Source organism: Pristiophorus japonicus, unplaced genomic scaffold, assembly GCF_044704955.1.
Source record: "Pristiophorus japonicus isolate sPriJap1 unplaced genomic scaffold, sPriJap1.hap1 HAP1_SCAFFOLD_824, whole genome shotgun sequence".
Taxonomy (NCBI): domain Eukaryota; kingdom Metazoa; phylum Chordata; class Chondrichthyes; family Pristiophoridae; genus Pristiophorus; species Pristiophorus japonicus.
The window spans coordinates 48059-65698 of record NW_027254745.1 but is presented as its reverse complement, the minus strand read 5'-3'; the positions used below and the strand labels follow the sequence as shown (position 1 = coordinate 65698).

Here is a 17640-nt window from a genome sequence, read left to right as displayed (position 1 = left end):
AATGCACTCCAGTCCCTCCGGTGCCCACCTCTCGCGGAAGGCCGTGAGCGTACCAGTGGACACCATGTGCTCCATCTCCAGGGACACCGTGGCCCGAATGTAAGCATGGAAGAGAGGCAGGCAGTCAGGCTGAACGACCCCCTCGACCGCCCGCTGCCTGTACCGGCTGATGGCACCCTTGGCAGTGCCCAGGAGCAGTCCAACAAGTAGGCCTTCGGACCTACCCGCTCCCCTCCGCACAGGGGGCCCAAAGATCAGGAGTGTGGGACTGAAGTGCAGCCAGAAATTGAGGAGCAGCACATTTAAATCATGGAACAGGGGCTGCAACCTCGTATATTCACTTAAAACGTGGAACACAGACTCTTCCAGACCACAGAAATTGTAGGCGGTCTGGGAGCCCATGAACCGACTTAAAAATTTATTGCACGGGCCTGCTCCGTGCACCACCCTCCAGGCCAAGTTCCCAATAAATAGCGGGAGGACTCCTGCGTAGAGTGCACTCCATCGGGGACCCCCGCCTCCTCTGGATGGCAAGATGGTACGCCATGGCGTGTCCGGATGGCAGATGAGGATGGCAAGGTTGAGAGTGTGCAGGAGCAGCCCGTACAGGAAACCCCACCGCGCGGAACTGAAAGGCACGGAGGGGATTTCCTTGAGGCGGCTCAAGTTGTGAGGCACCGGCTCCCGAGGGAGGTTCCGGGATTTGGCGCCGATGAGGAATTCCGTCCAGATGGGGGTCAGTATGGACGGGATCTCCCCACGTGCTTGAGCCTCCTCGACACACCTAACAGAGTCAGGGCCCAGAGCTGCTTTTAGCGACTTGATGGCATCGGCCACGCAGTGGACGTCGGCCGAATTTAGGCGCCATGCCAGCATGTCTGGCGCCATCCAGCCTGCTCCTCCACCATCCAGCAGGTCCCTGACCATGGTCACCTCGCCAGCCACAGCCCTCTCGTCCGACTGCCACCTAAAACCTTGATCGTGGAAGTACGGATTCCTGAGCAGCGGCTCCTGCAGGACAGCCGCCACTCCAGCTGGTGGAGAGCTGCACTTGGTGGAGACTTTGTTCCAACATTTGGCTAACAAGTCTGAAAAGAAAATGCCATCTGACTCAATCCTGACATTGGATCCTATTTTCCTTAAATGTACAAGGCAATTTCTTCACTGTCCTACCCTGTCCCCTCAAGGTGCTAACTCGTGCTGGGGACAGTTTTACAGCACATGGATGCCGTATGCTACTTTCCCAAGTGGCAATCCTTCAGTAAATGTCTGAAAGGAACTTGACCAGGGATATCACAACCGAGTCCAAATTTGACAAGTTTTCTTGCAAGTAGGGATCAGTGGATCTGGCCGAAATTCTAGTTTCCTGAGTCCAGGGGCACCGAAACCAACTGTATCTCCAAACTGCTGTCTGAGACCAGCTAGCTCTGCAGAAAGCAATGATTGAACCTGGGACTATCTCGCCTCTTGGGCTCAGCTGCACACTAGCTATACCAACTACACCATCAGTGGAAACAAATAAGACAACTGTAAGAAGTAGTGAGGTACTGATGTCTGATTCTGTAAACTGTACAGTGAGACACCAGGTCTATTCTTGAGCACCCTTCTGCGCTCAAAGAAATGTCAACATTTTGCTTGAGTAACTCATTGATTGTTCTGTCTCACGCTTCAGAATAGCAGCTTAGAAGTCTGGTGTGGATTTATGGTTTACATGGGTCCAGGCTTTGGCCTGCAGAAGGTTCTGTCTGTTAAATGTCGACCCATACAATTGGACTGAAATTGCTGTCCAATCATGGTTGAACAACTCTCAAATTGCTTTGCTCTTAGACCTAAATCGGCAATCAGCATGTGACTGATTGATACCTGCCAGCAGCAATTCCACACCCATAGATTGGAGCGTTGCATTATTCTGCCCAGTGGTCAGAACATCTGTGCGAGTTCAGAAGCCCATAATAGTCAGAATACTGCAGGATATATTTCCACAAGGAACAGAACGGAGAGAAACGACAGTCCCTTCCCAACTAACAGATGATACTTCTAGTCTTCAAACCTGAGCTTCCTAAAAAGTAGAGCTGAGTCTATGATCAGATCAGATCAGCCATGACCTTATTGAATGGGGAGCAGGCTCGGGGTTCTGGGTGGCTCACTCCTGTTCCTATTTCTCATGGTCATATGTACCCAGCATGCTCCGCGGGGGAGAATGTGCTGCACCCAGACTACAGGAGCTCAGTGCGCAGGCGCGGGCCTGGCTGTGTTTGGAGCATGCGCGGTGTGTGTAATGGCGGAGGAGACATGTTTTTGACAGGCTCCTCAGAAGTGTCCTTTTCAGCGGGACGGAGCGGAGTAATGGACCAGCAGGGAGCCGGGGAGGCTTCATAAACAACCGGTGTCCGCTGCAAGCCCGGAAGTGGGTGAGTTCGGGCAAGCAGGGGTAGCAGATGCTGCTTTGTCTTGTTTTTGCTATCTGTGCTGACACTAGAGCAGCTGATAAGGAGTGCGAGAGTCGGAGACAGAGGCCCAGAGACAAGCCCAACCAGTTGCAGACAAAGATAGAGGGTTTGAAATCGAGAGGTGACGTCGCAGCCAAGCTGGTAAGTGGTTGGCTGTTCGACTGGAAAGTATAACTCTCTTTTCGACTGACTTTTAGATTGGTTTAATTGGCAGCCAACCAATAAGTAGCTGTTTGGTGTTTAAGTAAATTTTAGTAAGTAAATTAATTTAAGGGTTAAGTCATGGCAGCAGAGCTCGGACATGTGTCATGCTCCTCCTGTGTTACGTGGGAAGTCAGGGACGCTTCCACTGTCCCTGACTACTATGTGTGTGGGAAGTGTGTCCAACTGCAGCTCCTGACCGACCGCATGACGGCACTGGGAAAAAGAGTGGGAGAGCGATAGTGATAGGGGACTCTACTTTAAAGGGAATAGATAGGAGTTTCTGCGGACGCAACCGAGACTCCAGGATGGTATGTTGCCTCCCTGGTGCAAGGGTCAAGGATGTCTCGGAGCGGCTGCAGAGCATTCTGGAGAAGGAGGGTGAACAGCCAGTTGTCGTGGTACATGTAGGTACCAACGATATAGGTAAGAAGCGGGAAGAGGTCCTACAAGCTGAATTTAGGGAGCTAGGAGTTAAATTAAAAAGTGGAACCTCAAAGGTAGTAATCTCTGGATTGCTACCAGTGCCACGTGCTAATCAGAGTAGAGGGAGCAGGGTAGTTAGAATAAATACGTGGCTTGAGCAGTGGTGCAAGAGGGAGGGATTCAAATTCCTGGGACATTGGAACCAGTTCTGGGGGAAGTGGGACCTGAGCTGCAAGGAGGATGCTATCAGGCTGCAGATTGACTTGGATAGGTTAGGTGAGTGGGCAAATGCATGGCAGATGAAGTATAATGTGGATTAATGTGAGGTTATCCACTTTGGTGGTAAAAACAGAGAGACAGACTATTATCTGAATGGTGACAGATTAGGAAATGGGGAGGTGCAACGAGACCTGGGTGTCATGGTACATCAGTCATTGACGGTTGGCATGCAGATACAGGAGGCGGTTAAGAAATCAAACGGCATGTTGGCCTTCATAGCGTGGGGATTCGAGTACAGGGGCAGGGAGGTGTTAGTACAGTTGTACAGAGCTTTGTTGAGGCCACACCTGGAGTATTGTGTACAGTTTGGTCTCCTAACTTCAGGAGCGACATTCTTGCTATAGAGGGAGTGCAGCGAAGGTTCACCAGACTGATTCCCGGGATGGTGGGACTGACATATCAAGAAAGACAGGATCAACTGGGCTTGCATTTACTGGAGTTCAGAAGAATGAGAGGGGTTCTGATGGTTTTCGACAGGTTAGATGCAGGAAGAATGTTCCCAGAACCAGATGTCAGAGTTTAAGGATAAGGTGTAAGCCATTTAGGATCGAGATGAGGAGAAACCTCTTCATCCAGAGAGTGGTGAACCTGTGGCATTTGCTACCACAGAAAGTTGTTGAGGTCAATTCACTAAATATATTCAAAAAGGAGTTCGATGTAGTCCTTTCTACTAGGGGGATCAAGGGGTATGGCGAGAAAGCAGGAATGGGTTACTGAAGTTGCATGTTCAGCCATGAACTCATTGAATGGCGGTGCAGGCTCGAAGGGCCGAATGACCTACTCCTGCCCTATTTTCTATGTTTCTATGTTTCTATAATAACTGGAATATCGGCGCTAACAGCTTCGAGGCTTTCTCCCGGTCACAGGCCCAAGGTAACAGTGGCCATCTTGGTACAGGATGCTTGTTCAGCGTTCCGCCATCTTGATGCAGTTAGTCGCAGAGTGCATGCGCGGCCATCTTGGTGCTGGAATGTTCGTGTCTGGAACTGAACCCAGCCAGAGTCAGCACCTTCAGGGCAGGGGCACCAGTGAGTGCAGAACTGAACCCAGCCAGAGTCAGCACCTTCAGGGCAGGGGCACCAGTGAGTGTAGAACTGAACCCAGCCAGAGTCAGGACCTTCAGGGGAGGGGAACCAGTGAGTGTAGAACTGAACCCAGCCAGAGTCAGTACCTTCAGGGGAGGGGAACCAGTGAGTGTAGAACTGAACCCAGCCACAGTCAGCACCTTCAGGGGAGAGGAACCAGTGAGTGTAGAACTGAGCCCAGCCAGAGTCAGTGCCTTCAGGGGAGGGGAACCAGTGAGTGTAGAACTAGACCCAGCCACAGTTAGCACCATTATTGGAGGAGAGGGAGATGAAACCAGTGATTGTAGAACTTGACTCAGCCAGAGTCAGCACCATCAAGGGGGGAGGGGAGCCAGTGAGTGTCGAACTGTACGCAGCTAGAATTGGTGGGGAAAATTGGGAGTGGAGATGAAGCAGTCTATAACATAAGAATATAAGAAATAGGAGCAGGAGTAGGCCATTTGGCCCCTCGAGCCTGCTCCCCATTCAATAAGATCATGGCTGATCTGATCATGGACTCGACTCCACATCCGTGCCCGCTCCCCATAACCCTTTACTCCCTTATCGCTGAAAATGTGTCTCTCTCCACCTTAAATATATTCAATGACCCAGCTTGCACAGCTCTTTGGGGCAGCTAATTCCATGGATTTACAACCCTCAGAGAAGAAATCTCAGCTTTAAGTGGGCGGCTCTTTATTCTGAGACTATTTCCGCTAATTTTAGTTTCCCCTATGAATGGGAATATCCCCTCTGCATCCAGCTTGGCGAGCCACCTCATTATCATTAAGTTTCAATAAGATCACCTCTCGTTCTTCTGAACTCCAATGTGTAGAGGCTAAACCTACTCAACCTATGCTCAGAAATCAACCCCCTCATCTCTGGAACCAACCTAGTGAACTTTCTCTGAACAGCCTCCAATGTAAGTATATCCTTCCTTACATACGGAGACCAAAACTGTACGCAGTACTCCAGGTGAGGCCTCACCATTACTCTGTACAGTTGTAGCAGGACTTCTCTGCTTTTATACTCTATCCCCCTTGCAATAAAGGCCAACATTCCATTTGCCTTCCTGATTACTTGCCGTACCTGCATACTAACTTTTTGTGTTTCATGCACAAGACCCCCAAGTCTCTCTGTAATGCAGCTCTTTGCAATTTTTCTCCATTTAAATTATAATTTGCGTTTCTATTATTTCTGCTAAAGTGGATAACCTCACATTTTCCCACATTATACTTCATCTGCCAAATGTTTGCCCTCTGACTAAACCTGTCTGTATCCCTTTGCAGATTTTTTGTGTCTTCCACACAATTTTTGTAACAACTGCAAACTCGGTCCCTTCATCCAAATCATTAATATGGATTGTAAATAGTTGAGGACCCAGCGCCAATCCCTGCGGCACCCCACTAGTCATGTTTGCCAACTGGAAAATGACCCATTTATCCCGACCCTCTGTTTTCTGTTAGTTAGCCAATCCCCTATCCACGTTAATATATTACCCCCAACCCAGTGAGCTTTTATATTGTGCAGTAACCTCTTATGTGGCACCTTATGGAATGCCTTCTGGAAATCCAAATACATCACATCCACTGCTTACCCCTTATCCACCCTGCTCGTTACATCCTCAAAGAACTCCAGCGAATTTGTAAACTTGATTTCCCTTTCATAAAACCATGTTGAATCTGCTTGAATGAATGATGCTTTTCCAAATGTCCTGCTACTGCTTCCTTAATAATGGACTCCAGCATTTTCCCAACGACAGAAGTTAGGCTACCTGGTATATGGTTTCCTGCTTTTTGTCTGCCTCCTTTTTCAAATCGGCAAGTTACATTTGCGCTTTCCAATCTGTTGGGACCGCACTAGAATCCAGGGAATTTTGGTAGATTACAACCAATGCTTCCACTATCTCTGCAGCCACTTCTCTTAAGACCCTAGGATGCAAGCCATCATGTTCAGGGGACTGTTCTGCCTTTAGTCCCATTATTTTACCTAATACTACATCATTAGTGATTGTATTATGTAACTCCCTACCGATAGCCCCTCGCTTATCCACTGCTGGGATGTTTTTAGTGTCTTCTACCATGAAGGACTCTTACTGTATTCTGTATTCTGTGCTAGCTTACTTTCATCATCTATCTTCCCTCTTAATCATTTTTTTAGTCGTTCTCTGCTGGCTTTTAAAAATGTCATAAACCTCTGGCCTCCCACTAGTCTTGGCCACACCGTATGCCTTTGTTTTCAATTTGATTCCTCCCTTATTTCCTTAGTTAGCCACGGATGGTTATCCCTTCTCTAAGTCTCTCCTTCTCATTGGGATATATTTTTGTTGCAGGTAATGAAATATCTCCTGAAATGTCTGCCACTGCTCATCAACCGTCCCATTCTTTAATCTATTTTCCCAGTCCACTTTAGCCAACTCTGCCCTCATACCTCTGCAGTCTCCTTTATTTAAGCTTAGGACCCTAGTTTGAGAACCAACTTTCTCACCCTCCAGCTGAATTTGAAATTCAACCATATTATGGTCACTTATTCCAAGAGGATCTTTTAGTACGAGATCATTTATTAATCCTGCCTCATTACACAGTACTATATCTAAGATAGCCTGCTCCCTGGTTGGTTCCACAACGTACTGTTCAAGGAAACTATCCCGGATATACTCTATGGACTCCTCCTCAAGGCTACCCTGGCCAATTTGCTTTGTCCAATCAATATGAAGTTTAAAATCACCCATAAATATTGCCGTTCCTTTATTACAAGCCTCCATTATTTCTTGATTTATACTCCGTCCAACAGTGTAGCTACTGTTCGGGGGCCTATAGACTCTGCCCACCAGTGACTTTCCCTTTATTATTCCTCATCTCCACCCAAACTGATTCAATATCTTGATCCTCTGAGCAAATATCGTTTCTCAGTAACGCACTGATCTCATCCTTTATTAACAGAGCTATCCCACCTCCTTTTTTTCTGTCTGTCCTTCCGAATTGTCAAATATCCTTGAATATTTAGTTCCCAGTCCTGGTCACCTTGCAACCACGTCTCTGTAATGGCTATCAGATCATACCCATCTGTATCTATTTGTGCCGTCAACTCATCTATTTTGTTACGAATGTTATGTGCATTTAGACAAAGAACTTTTAAATTTGTTTTTTTTACCTGTTTTTCCTGCTTTTTTCTTCTGTCCTTCAAACTCACTTTCTACATTTTTGCTTTCTAATTCCAGCTTTACTTCCCTACCTACTGAATCTATTCTCAGGTTCCCATTCCCCTGCCAAGCTAGTTTAAACTCTCCCCAACAGCACTGGCAAACCCCCCCACCCCCGGCGAGGATATTGGTCCCGGCTCTGTTGAGGGGCAACCCGTCCGGCTTGTACTGGTCCCACCTCCCTCCAGAAGCGGTCCCAATGCATCAGGAATCTAAAGCCCTCCCTCCTGTACCATCTCTCCAGCCACGCATTCATCTGCTCTATCCTCCTATTTCTGTACTCACTAGCTCATGGCACCAGGAGTAATTTTAAATATTACCTTAGACCATGTCACTGTTTATAATTACACATGACCCTGTCTCGGTTTATATTACATTCGACCCTGCCTCTGTTTATATTACACTAGACCCTGTCCCTGTTTATATTACACTAGACAGTATCACTGCTTATAAATAGAAGTATAGAGTACAAACGCGTGGATATTATGATGAACTTGTACAAAACACTGGTTCGGCCTCAACTGGAGTATTATGCCCAATTATGTGCAACACACTTTGGGAATAATGTGAAGGCCTTGGAGAGGGTGCAGAAAAGATTTACGAGAATGATTCCAGGGATGAGGGACTTCAGTTACCTGGACAACTGGAGCAGCTGAGGTTGCAAGGGGGATAGAGTATAAAAGCAGAGAAGTCCTGCTACAACGGTACAGGGTTTTGATGAGGCCACACCTGGAGTACTGCGTACAGTTTTGGTCTCTGTGTATTTAAGGAAGGATATACTTTCATTGGAGGCAGCTCAGAGAAGGTTCACTAGGTTGATTCCTGACATGAGGGGGTTGACTTATGAAGAAAGATTGAGTAGCTTACGCCTATACTCATTCGAGTTCAGAAGACTGAGAGGTGATATAATTGAAACATATAAGATATTGAGGTGGCTTGACAAGGTGCATTCAGAGAGGATATTTCCACATAGGGGAATCTAGAGCTAGGGGGCATAGTTTCAGAATAAGGGATTGTCCATTTAAAACTGAGATGAGGGGGAATTTCTTCTCTCAGGGTTCTAATTCTGTGGCATTCTTTGCCCCAGAGAGCTGTGGAGACCGGATCATTGAATATATTTAAGGCGAAGATAGATAGATTTTTTAGCGATTATGGGAGTAAAGTTTTATGGGGAGCGGGCGGGGAAGTGGAGCTGAGTCCATGATTAGATCAGCCATGATTTTATTGAATGACGGAGCAGGCTTGAGGGGCAAATGGCCGACTCTCATTCTTATTTCTTATGTCCCCTTAGAGCAGGGAAGATTGAGCGGAGATTTGATAGAGATGTTCAAAATCATGAGTGGTCTTGCCAGAGTAGATCGTGAGATACTGTTCCCATTGGCAGAAGGGTCGAGAACCAGAGGACACAAATTTGAGGTGATTGGCAAAAGAAACAAAGGCGACACAAGAAAAAACCTTTTTGCGTAGCGAGTGTTTAATATCTGGATTGCACGGCCTGAAAGGATGGTGGAGGCAGACTCAATCACGGCTTTCAAAAGGGAGTTGGATAAGTACCTGAAAGAAAAACATTGGCAGGGCTGTGGGGTAAGGGTGGGGGAGTGGGACTAGCTGAGGTGCTCTTACAGAGAGCTGGCACGGGCTCGACGGGCCGAATGATCTTGTTTCGTGCTGTAACCATTCTCTGATTCTATGGTTCTAACTCTCTCAGCATAAGCCTCCATTCCCTTCTCCCTCATATGCTGATCGTAAGTCCATCGATACTGGAAACACAGAGAGACCAATCCAGAGCCGCTCTGTATCAGGGTGGGTGCTGGATGCGGAAGTCGCTCCCTGGCCTCCTGTGTGGATCGCTTTGATGCATCAGTTTGAGCTGGATTGGAGAGGGGGGAGAAGCTGCTGGGTTTAACCCCCAGTAACTCTCGGCCCAGTCGGGACCAACAATTTCCGATGAGAGACTATCAACGGCGGTGGATTCTTGGGGAGATTAGGTTGTGAAACAGACACTGCCCGCACAAGGTAGAAGCGTATTGTTTTAGGAACAAGTATTTCTGTAGAGGCTTTCAATATACAGATTTGTTTGAATCCGTTCTTAGGATGTGGGTGTCGCTCGTATGGCCAGAATATATTTCCAATTTCCATTTGCCCCTTGACAAGGTGATGGTGGGCCTTCTCGAACCGCTGCAGTCCGTGTGGTGAAGGCCCTCCCACAATGCTGTTAGGTGAGGAGTTCCAGGATTTTCACCCAGTGACGATGTAGGAACGGTGATATATGCCCAAGTCAGGATGGTGTGAGACTTGGAGGGGAACTTGGAGGTGATGGATTTCCATGCACCTGCTGCCCTGGTCCATCTAGGTGGGAGAGGTTGTGGGTTTGGGAGGTTCTGTCAAAGTTCTGGTCGAGTTACAGATGTTTAAATTCCCTCCCCTTCGCCCTGCCCACCTCTCCCTCCTCCCATAGAGGCCAGAGTCTTGTGTAGGCCCAGACCGGGTGGTGGGTTCCCTTCCCTGAAGGACATTGGTGATCAGTTGGGTTATTATGACTATCCGGCAGCTTTCATGGTCACTTTTTCTGTTGGCGGCCGCACAAATAGCCAGGTTCATTCAGCTCAATTTCAGAACCTGCCTTTGTGTTTTTATGGGTTCTCTCTCACCCACCCTTTTTTCTGTTTGAAACTCACTTTACAGGTTATTAAAAGGAGAAGATTTGTCGACCAGAGGCTCAAACCAAACATCACATTAAGATATGACGGAGTCACTCGATTCATCGGGAATGGAATATCATCGGCCTTTGACCATGGAAGCAAAAAGCACTGTTCACAGTGGGGAGAAATGGTACACGTGCTCTGCATGTGGACAAGGCTTCAGCCGATCAGCCAACCTGGAGAGACACAAGTGCAGTCATACTGGGGAGAAACTGTGTAAATATGGGGACTGTGGGAAATGTTTCAAGCTGGAAACACATTGGCGAGTTCACACTGGGGAGAGGCCATTCAGCTGGTCCGATTGTGGGAAGGGATTCACTTGGTCAGCCGACCTGCTGAGGCACCAGCGAGTTCACACTGGAGAGAGGCCGTTCACCAGCTCCGAGTGTGGGGAGGGATTCACTCAGCCATCCACCCTGATGAAACACCAGAGAGTTCACAAGTGACTGTAGGGGTGGGATTCTGCTATTATTGCTGCTGTTAATCACATCCCGACTGAACCATGTTCATTCTGACAGTTGAGGTTTGTTTCTGCTGATGCTAATAACTCCTGTAACTTGACTGGAGTTTAATATTTGCGATATAGACAAATAAATTAGTGTTGCTTTCAACATATTGCTGTGGATTTTTGTCTTTACCATGCGGGAGTGTTTAGCATCACCTGGCTGGAGCTCAGTGAGGACAATCTGTGGGGAGGATTGTATGGGGGGAGAACTTCAGCATGGGCACAGTCCGTCAGGGTCACACTGAGAGGGGCAAACGGCACTTTGGTCTTTCTCATCACACTTCACTGTCAGCAAAGTCACCGAGCGGGGTAATCTTGATGCTGTAAGGTGCGGATGATATCCACCCAAGTGTGTTTAAAGAGATGGGATGGGTGCTCTGTTAGCCCCTTGCCCATATCTCCAACAGCTCAGTAGAATCATGGGTTGTTCCCTGAGATTGGAAGGTAGCACACGTAGTTCCCATTTTTCAAATTGGTCACAAGTCAGAGCTCGGGAACTGAAGGCCCATATACGTGACCTCGATCACTGGGAAGGTGCTTGAAGGGTTCCTGGGAGATGCTGTTTTCCATCATGGGGAAAGGGAAGGGGCCATTAGAGATACTGAACATGGATTCCGGTAAACATGGTCACGTCTTACAAGCTAGCTTGAGTTTGTAAAGAAGTTGTTAGGTTGGTGGATGGGGGAATCTGGTTGACATTGTCTACCTCAAGGTGTCAAACTCATTTTCTATGGTGGGCCTGATCCAATATCCTGGCACTTGGCATAGGCCACATTCAGAAAAAGCTATTAAAATAGGAATACATGAAATAAACTACATCGGAATTTACATTTAGATTTGATTTACTGCCTCTGCTCCCGATCTCTGGCACCTCTGAGCTTGAGCATTCATGAACTGGCCCTGCTCAAACCATAACCACAAGGATATCGGTGCATGGTTCTGCCTGTGACCACAAGGCTGTGTCACTGCCACACACACATACCGTTTCCTTGTTTCACATCTCGATACAAACACCATCATCCACACATCCCCTTTCTACACAATTGCAGCAGACATGAGCAAGGACATGAGGCTTATTAAAAGACACATTTCATTACAGCAAAGGTTACACTGAGAGACATGTTCAGTTATCTTCCATTACAGGCAAAATGCCGGGCAAACCAGCAGCACACTGGCACCTGAGCACTGTCTCATCGGCCTACAGGCTTTTCGTAAATATATTTTCTGCCTGGATATAAACTTAAACCAGCTTTGCAGACGTGATGCTCTATTCACACATAGAAGGTGAGAGAGGTGCAGTGGGGAACATACTAAGTCCAGTAGCTGAAAGTGATTCACAGACTGGGTTTTATGTTTAGTGATCCCGGGCCTGTTACCAATACCAGCAAAGATGAAGCCCATGGAATAAAACGGACAGTGGATACTGTCTCACTGTAAGCGATTCAGAATGAGAAGCTTTAACAACAGCTGATGTTTCACAAAGGGAGACCTCAACAGACCAAAGGACATTGGAGGCGTTTAATGGGCTGTTTGTGTCACTGGGCTACAGGAGGCTATTTGTGACAGAAGGAAAGCTGCTCACAGCAAACAAACAGTTTACCTGCCAGTCCAGGCCCACTCTGACCCCCACCTTCTCTCTATCACTATTGATGGACACTGCTGCAGTAATTGCTCCTTTGACTTTTCCTCTCTTCTCCCTCCTTCACCCTTAATACACGACCCGACACAATCTCCCTCCCCCGACATCCTCACTGTGCTGGAGTCCACGCCAGTCTCCCCATCTGCTCCTTGTTCTCTCCCTGGATCCTGAAACTACAGTCTGCATCCCAAGGTACTTAAGGAAGTGGCCCGAGAAATAGTGGATGCATTGCTCATCATTTTCCAACAGTCTATCGACTCGGTATCAGTTCCTATGAACTGGAGGGTGGCTAATATAACACCACTTTTTAAAAAAGGGGGGAGAGGAAAACGGGTAATTATAGACTGGTTAGCCTGACATCGGTCGTGGGGAAAATGTTGGAATCAATTATTAAAGATGAAATAGCAGCGCATTTGGAAAGCAGTGACGGGATCGGTCCAAGTCAGCATGGATTTATGAAAGGGAAATCATGCTTGTCAAATCTTCGAGAATTGTTTGAGGATGTAACTAGTCGAGTGGACAAGGGTGAACCAGTGGATGTGGTGTATTTGGACTTTCAAAACTTTTTTGACAAGGTCCCACACAAGAGATTGGTGTGCAAAATTAAAGCACATGGTATTAGGGTTAAAGTATGGATGTGGATAGAGAACTGGTTGGCAGACAGGAAGCATAAAGTCTGGATAAACGGATACTTTTCAGAATGGCAGGCAGTTACTCGTGAGGTGCCGCATGGCTCAGTGCTGGGACCCCAGCTATTTACAATATACATCAATGATTTAGATGGAGGAATGGAGTGTAATATCTCCAAGTTTGCAGATGATACTAAGCTGGATCGCGGTGTGAGCTGTGAGGAGGATGCTAAGAGCCTGCAGGGTGACTTGGACAGGCAAATGCATGGCAGATGAAGTATAATGTGGATAAATGTGAGGTTATCCACTTGATGGCTAAAACATGAAGACAGAATATTATCTGAATGGCGACAGATTAAGAAAAGGGGAGTTGCAATGGGACAAGGGTGTCATGGTACATCAGTCATTGCAAGTTGGCTTGCAGGTACAGCAGGTGGTGAAAAAGGCAAATGGTAAGTTGGCCTTCATTGCAAGCGGATTTGAGTATAGAAGCAGGGAGGTCTTACTGCAGTTGTGCATGGCCTTCGTGAGGCCTCAACTGGAACTTTGTGCTCAGTTTTGGTCTCTTAATCTGAAGAAGGACATTCTTGCTATTGAGGGAGTGCAGCAAAGGTTCACGTGACTGATTCCAGGGTCGGCAGGACTGACCTATGATGAGAGACTCGATCGACTGGGCCTGTATTCACTGGAGTTTAGAAGAATGAGAGGGGATCTCATAGAAACATATAAGATTCTGATGGCACTGGACAGGTTCGATGCAGGAAGAATGTTCCCGATGTTGAGAAAGTCCAGAACCAGGGGACATAGTCTAAGGATAAGAGGTAAGCCATTTAGGACCGAGATGAGGAGAAACTTCTTCACTCAAAGTTGTTAACCTGTGGAATTCTCTGCCGCAGAGAGTTGTTGATGCCAGTTCGTTACATATATTCAAGAGTGGGTTAGATATGGCCCTTACCTCTAAAGGGATCAAGTGGTATGGAGAGAAAGCAGGAAAGAGGTACTGAGGTGAATGATCAGCCATGATCTTATTGAATGGTGGTGCAGGCTCGAAGGGCCGAATGGCCAATTCCTGCACCTATTTTCTATGTTTCTATATTTCTAACTAACTCTTCCCCCTCCTGAATTCTAGAGGCTCTAAAACTGAAGCTTGGTGGCCCTCAGTCGCTACTCCTTGATTTACATCCCCTTCTCTCCTCCTCTTTCCCCCTTGGTTGTGTTCCACATTCTGGGCCTTGGGCCTTCCCTGGGGATTCTCAGTATGATCAGGGTGTGTGTGTTGAGACAGGATGTCCCAGCTCTCCACCTTTAAAGGGACAAGGAGAGGACCAGCTTGGCTGAATGGCCCTGCTTAGTGACATCACTGCAGCGCCTAGCAACCACCCTTCCTGAGCCCTGCTCATTATGGGCTGGGTTGAGCTCAGTGCTGTCACAGGAAGGGCAACAGGAGCAGGATTCGAGCCGTGTGGAGCCCAGGATTAATGGGGAGAGGTACAGGATCAATTTATACCTTATTGAGTGAGAAATGTCAGTGTCCCAGACACTCCCTGTCCCTCAGTATCTGTGTCGAGGAGCGACCGATGGGTTCAATCTGTATCTAACCCATGCTGTGCCCGACTGGAGAGTGTTTGATGCTGGCACGAGGTGCTCAGCTCAATGAACACAACATTTTACCCAAAGATGATCAGATAAACCCATCAGCTTCTCCCCTGGACACAGGCCCTGAAGGACCGGGAGTGTGTCTAATAATTTAGCTGGTGCCCTTGATTAAATTTAAGCACCTCACATCTCTTTTTAAAAATTTGTTCAGGGGATGTGTGTCTCGTCTCTCACCTCTCATTCTTCTAAACGCTGGAGAATATAGGCCTGGTCTACTCAATCTCTCATAGGACAATCCCCCCATCCCAGCAATCAGAGTGGTGAATCTTCATTGCACTCCCTCTATAGCAAGTTTATCTTTCCTTCGGTAAGGAGACCAAAACTGCACACAATACTCCAGGTGTGGTCTCACCAGGGCCCTGTATAATTGCAGTAAGACGTAAATATTCAAATCCTCTTTTAATAAAGGCCAATAAACCTATTGAGTTCTTAATTGCTTGCTGCACCTGCATATTAACTTTTAGCGATTTGTGTACAAGAACACCCACGTCCCTCTGAACAGAATGTTTCCCAAACTCTCACCATTTAAAAAAAATACTCTGCCTTTCTATTTTTACTATAAGTGTCTAACTTAACATTTCTTCACATTATATTTTATTTTCCATGTTCTTGCCCACTCACTGAGCCTGTACATATCCGTTTGAAACCTCTTTTCATCCTCCTCACACTTACATCCCCAACGAGCTTTGTAGCCTCAGCAGACTTCGATATATGACATTTGGTCCCCTCATTCAAATTATTGATATAGATTGTGAATAGCTGGGGCCCAAGCACCGATTCTTGCAGCACCCCAGCAGTTACAGCCTGCCAACCCGAAAATCACCCGTTTATTCCTACTCTCTGTTTTCTGTCAATTAACCAATCCTTAATCCTTGCTCGTATAATAATCTCTTGTGAGGCACCTCATCGAATGCCTTCTGTAAATCTAAATACACGTCTGTTCCAATGGGATTCTCACAGCCTCTTTGTCTGACTGGCTCTCTCTTTCCCATCATTTCGGTCTGTCCCTGTCTTTGCCTGTCTCTGTTAGTCCCTGCCTGTAAGCTGAGAAGTATTTCCATCATTTTCTGTTTTAATCTCTATCGCTCTCTCTCTATCTGTCTCTCTCCTTGTCACTGTCTTTATCATTGTCTTTCTCTCACTCTTTCCCTCTCTCTCTCAATAGATCACACACACACACATCTCTGTATATGTATATATTTGATTCTTTTTCGCACTCAGTCTGCCTCTCCTTCTCAGTCTCACACTTTCTGTCTCTCGTTGTCTCTATCTCGCTGTCTGTCTCTCCCTGTTTGTCGGTTTGTCTCTGTCTCTCAATGTGTCTGTCGACTTCTCATGGTGTCCAGATCTGTTCACAGTGGCTCGATTCCTGCTCTGACAGAACTGGTACCCGTCAGTTCCTCGTTAGTATACTGGTGAGTATCCCTGCCTGTCACGCGAGAGACCGGGTTTCAATTCCCCAACGGGAAGGCAGTTGTTGCAAGATGTCGAATTTCACTTCTGTTTCTTGGAAGAGATGCATATCAAAAAGTTCCAAGCAATATCGGACTGCAAAAATACAGGTAGATGAGATTGCCTCGTCCAGATTTTTAGCCAACGGAGAATTTTTCAGGAGTCTTTGGCCGTCTGCTGCACAGAGATGGATGACTGAGTTTTTTCTGAGTATAGTTTAAAAAGGCAGCGACGCAGTAGTCGTGGCCGAGTGGTTAAGGCGATGGACTAGAAATCCATTGGGTTATCCCGCGCAGGTTCGAATCCTGCCCACTACGATTCTCAGCATTTTTCATTCCATTTCACAATTTCACCGGTTCTCTGCCAAACTGATCCTGAGATAGATGGAATAACATCCCACACCTTTCAACTTTGACATGTTTTTCTCATTTTTATTAATCTGCAATATTCACGATACATCCGTTTCAAAAATCGCAAACATCAGTCAAAGTTGCGACAGTGATTCAGCCTGTCTATCCCTCGAGATGTGTAAGGCATCTGTGCATGCCCGTTGGTGCGTGCAAATTTTTGGTTATGTGTGTGTGTGTCTCTGTGTCTGTCTATCTCTTTATATGTCTCTGTGTATGTGCAACTGTCTGTGGAAATCATCATTATTAATTTGGTATGTTCTGGAACTTATAAAAAAGACTTGGGGAAAATAATACGGTTGTGAACTTTTGTATCGGCTTTGGTTCAGTGGCCGCATTCTCGACTGAATCGGGAGTTTGTTTGTTCAAGTCGCCTGAGACTTGAGAATATCATCTTGGCGAACACTCAGGTGCAGCACTTGGGGAATTTTGTAATGTTGAAGCTGTTGACTTTCGGATGAAATGTTGAATTGAAGCACCATCTGCACCCACAGGTGGATATGAAAGTTCCCAGTGCATTACTCGAAAAAGAATAGGAGAGTTGCCCCCGTGTCAATATTGCTAAAAATGTTCGTAAATGCTCACTGAAAGCCGATGTGCATGTGTTTGTATGTGGGGTTGGGGTTGAAGCCCAGATTCTCACAGAGACAGAATCCCGGTCCTCACAGGACCAGAATAGCCGAGTGGTTGAGGCGTTGGCCTTAAATTCAATGGGCTTGTCCCGCGTGGGTTCGTCCCCCACTCCTGGTACATTTTTAATTTAACACGGATTTCCTCCCATTCTGATCAGTGAGACCGGATTTTCATCGGTTGAATCAGCAATTTTCTGTAACAATGTGACACTCTGAACCGATAATGAAATGAAATTGTGAAATGTATCTGTGTCGCTCGGTTTCTGCCTCTCTCTCTCTTCAGAGAGTTTTGTATGTTTGAGTCTTTGTCTCTCTCAGTCTGACTCACTCTGTCTGTCCCTGTTTCTCTGTTTGTCTCTGTCTCTCAATCTGTCTCTTTCTCACGGTGCCACGTCTGTT

The 17640-nt window shown here is 46.8% G+C and overlaps 1 long non-coding RNA gene and 1 other non-coding gene across 2 annotated transcripts; both read left to right on the top strand.

Moving 5' to 3' along the window:
* Positions 1-2334: 2334 nt before the first annotated feature.
* Positions 2335-10934, top strand: LOC139257360 (uncharacterized). The gene is made up of 2 exons (XR_011592283.1): positions 2335-2411; positions 10305-10934. It is a non-coding gene; the product is annotated as an uncharacterized lncRNA (long non-coding RNA).
* Positions 10935-16438: 5504 nt separating this feature from the next.
* trnas-aga (transfer RNA serine (anticodon AGA)) lies at positions 16439-16519 on the top strand. The gene has a single exon. It is a non-coding gene; the product is annotated as a tRNA-Ser (tRNA).
* Positions 16520-17640: the final 1121 nt, after the last annotated feature.